Raw genomic sequence first — 9153 nt, 5'->3', positions numbered from 1 at the left:
CCAGAAACGACGGCGATGACCACCCAACCAAACGGCGACTGACAAAGGCAGGACAGGGAACGTGTGGTGGAAATAAATCAAAAAAATTGATTAGAATCGACGCTTGACGTCGGCTTCATTGAAATCGAAGTACTATCAGAACGTGTCTTGACGTCTTAATTTAATTTTAAACCAAACTCAGATGAGTAATTGCTAAATTATTCATGTTACGGATTAATTACGGTTTCGCATTTGATTTATTTGCGATAATTTTATAGAGTAATATGGAAAGTTGGTTTGAATAAGTAGAGATTTGGTTGGAAATATCAGGAAGATGAATTTAATATTGAAAATTGTGTATATTCTTATGATTCAGTCTTATTCATCATTATCATCATAGGTGATAAGTGATAATGTAATGTTATGGTGATAAACATGGTAGAAATGCTATGATAACTCATGTGGCCCCCTATAAAAGTAAAATAAAAAACAGTAATTATTTGGGAAAAATGTTATTAAAAAAAAGGCATTAACACAAAGGATGTTCAGCAAAACGTGAAACAGCACCTGCATTATGATTAACAGAAGCAATACTTGTCTATTTCACACTCCTGTCTATATGATGATTTCAATAAAATGACTTGATGAACGGTTATAAGAAAAGTATAGATCAAATATATGAAGGAAAACTTCACTGCAGGAAGGAATGCCAGGAGGCCATTTATTAGTTAATGAATAGAGAATTAGTAGCAGAATGCATTGAATAGTATTAATTGAATCTACAACAAATGCACACAGATAAAAGTGATCATAATACTGTATAAATAATATCCATGTACAAATAAATACACTCACTTGACACTCAAATAATTAATAAATTTTAATCAGAAGTAATAGAGAGTGTCTACCCAACATCTATCTAAGACTAAACCTCGATCTTTATCTAGACTATCTAAAAGTAAGTCAAGCATTTTTATCGCACGGCTCAAAGGACTTGTTGGATCAACCATCCGATAAAAATATAAAGTATAGCATTTAGTACTTACACTTTGCAAGCTAGCTTAACTTGGTCATTGTCAAAATTGTCAGGAGGTAGTTGTAGACAGAATAAAGATCGGTTAAATAACTATGACCCAGACGTGGTTCAGTAAGTAAAATGAGACTTCGTCTTGGAAGGTTCTCTATCTGAGTGTGTTGATAAAGTAAACTTTTGATTTCAACTCCATATATAACTGGTCTATGTACTAGGAAGCTAGGGTTTCAAATAATCCTTGAACCTGAAGAAAAAGCCCTATTGCTCATACACATGCGAAGAAGGCTGGCCATAATTTAAATAAAGTCAAGAATATCCAGAATGATATAGCCTAGAAGGAGACGACACGAGTGTTAGAAAGTAATGGCAACGATATAAAGTTTAGTGAGAAAAAAATAAAATTTCATGTAACTCTCTCTCAATTGTCAACAGTTTTGGTACAAATATATTAATAGATTGAGAAGAAAATAATTTATAATTTCTAAATATACAATAAATCAAAGTCTAAGTTTTATGTAGTCTTATTGTTGATATGTCGAAAAGGTTCTTGATGAGAGTAAGATGTGCAGGTGGAAAGATAAAAGAAGAGCCATCATGTGTCTTAAAAAATACGATTCCAAGTGTTATGATACGGGAAGAGGATATAATTTATAGAAAATTATAGAAAAAATAGAAGGTATAGGGACAGTTCAGCCTCGCAATATGACGACTCTCAAGGCAAAAGGAAGGGACAAAAAATACACTGGCTATTCCAATCTAGTCTCGAAATGGTGATCGCTCAAACACAACCAAAATTAATTAAAAAAAAAGAAGCAGAATCAAAAAACTCAGGAGAATAAAAGTTAGCGACTTAGTTGTACTAAAATTTTATGATAAAAATTAGTATCCCTTAATCATTTAGTATATGATGATAGTATATGATAATATATGATATAAGATTATGTTTTGAATACTTATCTTGCGATAATTTTTGATACTTTAAGATAAGATCTGTACATCCATGGTCATCAGGTGTTTAAATAATAATACATACAAATTATTGAAATACCCCTCGAGGATTTCAATATTTTCACATTTTTGTTTAGCGTATAACCATGAATTTCTGATATTAAAATTAAAAGAAAATTCCTTTTATGCTAATTTAATTGGAGACCATGAGAAATATTGGGAAAGGTAACCGAATATTTTGCGTATTTTACAGATTCTTTTTATGAATATTTATGATAAATAGTATGGGTTTAAATGAATTGTTTTGTATATTTTATGAGCTTCTCTGTAACATTTTATTGTCTTGCTGTGAACTTTTTAGCATCTTAAGCCACAGTTACTTTTAAATTGTTGCGAATATCTTCATTTTGAATATATCACAATCCATATCTTCTAGGGGCGATTTTTAATATTAGCTCTTTAGACCAGATTGGTGTGTTTTGATTAACAAAATCGATTACCATATTTCATTATCAAATTTAAAAATACTAATATAACAACTATTTCAAGGTGATACAACTTACCAAACTATGTTTATCTACTCTAACAAGAATATCCATGATATTACTGAATTAAACCATTCTATGCTGTATTTAAATGAATGAAAACGAAGATGGTCTCGGTTAAGTTAATTTTAAAGTCAAAACTTAAATGTTTTATGTATTTTAAGGCGGTTTTATTTGTTTCGCAAATTGATAGACGATTGGGTCATTTGAAATATTAAAATACTGTTAATGCTGTTGAAATATATGCCTTTTTAATTAAATATACTCAAAAGAAATGAAATAAAATCAGATGGTTCGCCTTTTAAAATAGCTGTTCAAACAAATCAATAAAATGGGCCGAAATGGCGATTGTAGTGTCATCTACATAATGGACGTCGCAAGACATTTGCACAAAGTTGCTTATAAAGTTAAATATCTAAAGTAAATTATCTGTTTCCACTTAACCTTACATCTTAAACTAACATATCAAACCTTACTTATAAAACTAACAAGGATATCGTTCTTTGAATAAAGACATTTTTAAACTGAAAAACGATCATAATACGTGCAAGTACCTAATATGATTCTCAACATTTTCAGATAGTCTTTTTGCGACATAAATCCTTCTGTCCTTCTGCCCTCAAGGTCTAATTAAACTGAAAACCTTACTAGATTGGATTACGAAAGATGTCTGGAGAATATTATAATTCTGCCGTTATCCTTTAATATCATTAGAAAGTTCAAGATGAACAATTAAACTTAATTAATTTGCATGGAAGTTTATCTATTTTCACTTTATTTCACGCTTGTTTCGGACAATACTTAATTAAAAATGACGAAATCATTGGCTAGACGAAATTGAAATTCAACGAATACAATGTTTTTTGAATTTCAAACAGTCCGTATACATTTTGCAAATCGCTAGACTTCACTGTCCGGTATACGTATTGCAATTTAACTGTATATCACCCGACACATTTCAAAAGGCTTGCAGTTTCATTACCTATTTAAGATCAGACATTTATTTATTGGAAACCAGACCGAAATAGAATCTCTGAACTGGTATCGTAAATAATGCAGACATTTGTTCGATGTTTTTTTCGTAGACATTTATGACTTTTAAGATGCAGATAAACAGAGTGTTTCAAGGAATTGCTGCGTTCTCTACAGAGGTCAAGGTAACGCCGATACAATTTGATCCATTTTTTAATGGATATTAATTAATGTCCTAAATTAAGAGTTCGTGAAGGATTTGATGAAGTAATTTTTTCTTGATGGTCATGCCGAACGCGTGAAATTGTTATTGCAAACCATTTTTACGAGGGTAGGCTAAAATATGGCCTGAAGAGCCTGAACAAAAACAAATATTATTATCATGTGCATTCTGAATAAATATAAATATTTTAAATCATCTAATATACAAAACATCGGCCAAATACACAATATCTATTAATTAATTAACTCTGGAGTCGCCATCATTTGCTTTTAAAATAGCTGCAATTATTCACTGAATAGCTTAAAAAAGTGCCTGAATGGTTTCCAACGAAATATGTTTTCATTCTTATACCAAAACATCCATCAATTCCTTCAGTAGTATTACCTAGATGGTAAATACTCCTCAGTCCTCATATCGTTTCAATTATGTTGCGGTCTGGAGATAATGCTAGCCAGGAAAGATGGTATTCTGATGCTCCTGGAACCAAGAATGAACCTTTTTGACCGTGTGTATTATCATAGTAAGAACTTCATCACTGAAGATGTCATAGGTCATAACCAACTGAATACCATGCTTGATTGTACTCCAAATAGTAGTTTTTTTGGTTTCTACAATTTTCGGCTTACATATTCAAATGATAATAACATTTTGAAAGTTATGTTTTTTTTTTCAGATGCCAAGTTTATTTTAAGGTATCTTAATTCATCATAACGTACTAGAAATGAAAAAATGGCATGTGTTTTCATTTAAAAATAAATTCGAAAACCGTTCTGTTCTTTCTGTGAAAAACTGTTCCATTTTTATTGACGTTTACAAAAAAAATGATCGGTTAACGGATGGGAGTTATAATTTTTTAGCATTGCGTGTGTGTTTTTATTGCTGTGTGTCGTCTGGATTCGCACAATAAAAAATTTGGAATAAATAATAAAAATGTAGACATTTATTTTTAGAGAAAACCATTTCTATTAGTAATTTATACAAGTCAATGTTGAACCAATAAAACAGTTCAGAATCTGGCATCTAATTCATAAATACTAAAACTTACATGTAAATAGCCATTAAACGATCAATGACACAAACTATAGAGAATATAGAAAACAGATTTAAATAGCACCATCGGATAATATTTAAATAGCAGTAACTGCCGCCTCTTTATCCGAGTTAGGTTACTGAACAACTTGGTAGAATATTCAGAAAACTGATTTTGGATTACCTCTACCCCATATATGCGGTTTAAAAACAATTAATCTTAGTAGGGATACAGATTTAAATGCGGAAGAACATTCCTCAAGAAAAATATGATTCTTATCTATATTTTAAATAGTACGCCTTTGCTTATGGTAACATATATTTTTTCAGTAAGATGCTCCTAGAATAAGAAAATAGTATATCTACTAAGTTCTACTCGGAAACTGGGCAAAAATTGTTACTACGCAAAAAAGAGGCAGTTCAATACTAGTAACAAACACATTACTGATTTCATAGGAATTATTCAAAAGCAATAAGAAATAAGTGTAAATCTAATAATAAACTTTTATATATAAAGCAAATATTTTTGTTTTCAAGTTTCCAAGACGAACTAAAATACATAAATGTGTATCTCTACAGATCTTTAGAAATACTGCAATCTATTATAACGATGTAGCTTTACTACGAGTGAAATATACATAAATACGAAAAATATATAAGGTTCACTTGAATTTTTCGCCATAAATTGTTACAAATATAATACTGGATATTTATTAATGTTATCTTAAAAACTTATTTACATAGCGCTATATTTAACGCTATGAAATTTTAAAATGGTTGATTCAGTATATAGTTGCACAGTAGTTGTTTTCATAATAAAATATAATTTGGCAATGTTTTAAAAATATAACGCTTTTAAAAATACGTAAACTACTAGGAGCTGTGGAATAAAATGTCGATTTAAATGATGATGTTTTTTTATAATCATATTCGATTCATATCATTCATGTTTCTAATTTTTTTTCTGCATACAGAGTAGTTAATGATACGAATGGTGTTAAAAAGATATGGCCTTCAATGTTATGCTACAAATTTCTTGGCCAACTTGATGTTCGGAAAAATGGTATTTACTGCAGAAGTATCAAGCCGGCCTAGTTGCTGCAATTTCCGGTTCTCAAATACCACATATGGAGAAAATCTTACACTGAAAACTGAAATAAGGTTCTTTCAAACCCAGTTTTTTTTGTTTTGAAAATCCTTCAGTATGGATTCGAACACTGTTATAGTTTAATATTTGTGAAGGAATTAATTTTGGAACCCAGGACGTTATATAAAAACTATATTTAAATAAAGCAAATTAACATCTTAAAGAAATAAAAACAGAGATCAAAATAAATGATATAACAGCTGCATACACAATAACTATACCAAGGATTATCACGACAGCTACTTCAAATATCAGATAATAAAAAAATATTATAATAGCACTAGTACGGGTAATTAATTATGCTGACGAATCATAGTACTAAGAAATAAATGTACCGACTGATGGTAGTCAATAGCATTATGGAATATCTATCATGGTTAAGACGTATATAGCAATGGTTAGGGCATATCTGTTGATTGAAATGTTAATAATAAGTCAATTGAAAAGTCCCCGGCCTACCATAGTAAAACATTTTTTTTGCCAAAATTAGTCTTTTTAATTAAACATAATTTCCTTCAAGGGTGATACACTGATTATAACGACGCTCCAACTTTTTGATACCATTTTTGTAGTACGATTTGTCATTTGCTTCAAAATAGACCTCAGTTTCGGCGATCACCTTTCATTCGACGAGAACAGGAAATAGTCGCTCGGGGGCAGATCTGGAGAATACGGTAGATGAGGAAGCAATTCGATGCCCAATTCATGTATTTTTGCCTTGTGACACGGTGCATTGTCTTGGTGAAGCAGCAATTTCCTTTTCTTCAAATGCGGCCGTTTTCGGGGTTTTCGTCCTATAAACGGTCCAATAACGCTATGTAATAGTCGCTGTTGATGGTCCTTCCTTTTTCAAGGTAATCAATGAAAATTATTCCATGCGCATCCCAAAATACAGACGCCATTTCCAGACCTTGCCAGTCGACTGTTGTGCTTTCTCACGCTTTGGAGCGGGCTCATCGTGTGCAGTCCACTTGAATGACTGTCGATTGGACTTAAAATGACGGAGCCATGTTTCATCCATTGTCACATATCGACGCAAAAACTCAGGTTTATTACGCTTGATCATCTTCAAACACTGCTCCGAATCATCAACTCGTTGTTGTTTTTGGTCAAAAGTGAGTTCGTGCGGCATCCACTTTGCACAGAGCTTTCTCATACCCAAATATTTGTGAATGTTATGATGTACACGTTCAGTTGATATCTTTAAAGTATCTGCTATTTCATTCAATTTTAATTTACGGTCATTCAATATTATTTTGTGGAGTCTTTAAATGTTTTCGTCGGTAAAAACCTATTTTTGGCGTCCACTGCGTTCACCATCTTCGGTGCTGATTTCACCACGTTTAAACTTAGCATACCAATCATTGATAGTTGATTTTCCTGGGGCAGTGTCCGGAAACTCTACATCTCAGCCAAGTTTTTGCTTCAACTGTATTTTTTCCCTTCAAAAAGCAATATTTTTATAATTTTTTTCACAATAAAAAAAGTTTCTTCACTCAAAACTTTTCACTTCACTTTTCCTGAGCGAAGCTATGGATTGCAAATGATGAATAAATATTCTCAAGGTTCTACAGTTTGCCAAATATAATATCAGAAATCAAGTATCCAGAGAAATTATGAAAAAAAAACAACAGCAAAACTACTTTCAGTTATTTTAAATCAACCGAGTGCCATGAAAAGGAAAAAGAAATGTAATGTGTTATTTCTAATGACAAGTTGTCTCGCTTTTATTGATGTTTACAAAAAAAACTATCTATTATTAGTTGGTTATTCTAAGTTATTCTAACAGAATTTTTAACGTCGCATATCTATTTTTATTGTTCAGTGTCGTTCGGAATTCGCACAATTATAAATCTGGAGTCAATAAAAACAATTTAGCCATTATTTATTTCTACGAAAATCATATTTCTACCAACATCAAAGGCGTTTCTATTAGTATCTTATGTAAGCCAATATTTAAACAATAAAATAGTTCGAGATCAGTTATCCAATTATTTTATTGTTTATATGGTCACCCTGTAGTCGTTGGTCGAAAACGATGCTATTTATAGTCATAATTACGCTGGCTTCTTTTAATAACCATCTCTATTAAAAACCTGATTAATAATTATGAGAGATCGTCGAGGCCTATTTTAATATTCAGCAAAAAAAAAACTGGTTTGATATATTTTTCGTTAATTTTTGACAAAATTCCAACCGAAACACAAGCGGGCATTTCAACAATATCAGATCATCTGTAGCATCATAAAAATATTTTATTGAATTTGATTGAAACTGAACGATTTGTTGGGTATATTAAAATAGTTTTATAGGCCATACTACACACCAGTCATGTTTGCTATGAAGATGGTGTAGACTTTGTCCAATGGTTTCAGTAATTATATATTATAGCTCTCTTTAATTTATATTTACTTTTTAAATAATGAAGGATAACTGACTTTGACATATAATTTAAGGAATAAACAGTATTGTCATACTGCCCGTAACTTTCATATAACACATCCTGTCAAATATTTTGTTTCTAATGTTCTGAAATTATCGGATTAGTGTTTCCAACACAAACCATGGCGAATATGTTTCTTGATATGGTCTGACCACAGGAGAAATATACTGATAAAGATGTCCAACTGTCCTATAGGAATAAGGAGCTCTTGAGTTATGTGGAATAAGCCTTAACCACGAAAGGACTTACCACATTATAAACCTCTCCAACTTCAACAAGTTCCTTTCAGAAAATTTCTGATAATTTGTTCTGATATTTAAGAATAGAAAATATAGAAGTTTAAGATTTGCCCTTTATCAACAGAGGACGCCTCAGACGCCTCTATTCCAATGAGATTAAATTAAAAAAGTGAATAAGATCCTTTTGAAAAAAAAATTGATGTTTTGTTATATTAAGTATTATACGTTATTTTGCAATAAAAAAGTCATATAAATTATAATACTTTCAGATTTTGAGAACTGTTTTGAAATAATATGCCAAGAAACACATATTTCAGTTCAAATTTGGATGTCTGTCAACCTACTTGCCTTATTAATTACTGTTTTTATAGATTTCTAGTTGCCTAATGTAGACAGGACAACTTCTCCTGATTCCAAAGCTAAGCTTGTAGTTTTATTTTCTTCCTGCATTGGTTTTCCTTTATTTGAGATCTTAGTGACAAAAAAAGCAAAAAGCTTGGGCTTAAACTAAACCAATTGTATTGGATGATAAGGCGTATATCTAAATTATCATTAGATAACAAGGTTTTGCTCTATAAGTCAATACTTAGGCACA

The sequence above is a fragment of the Rhynchophorus ferrugineus genome, unplaced genomic scaffold (genome assembly GCF_030347505.1).
Source record: "Rhynchophorus ferrugineus isolate W39M unplaced genomic scaffold, kcgeb_rfMv2 rfM9, whole genome shotgun sequence".
Lineage (NCBI taxonomy): Eukaryota > Metazoa > Arthropoda > Insecta > Coleoptera > Curculionidae > Rhynchophorus > Rhynchophorus ferrugineus.
The sequence above is the reverse complement of the archived record's forward strand: the minus strand, read 5'-3'. Positions refer to the sequence as shown.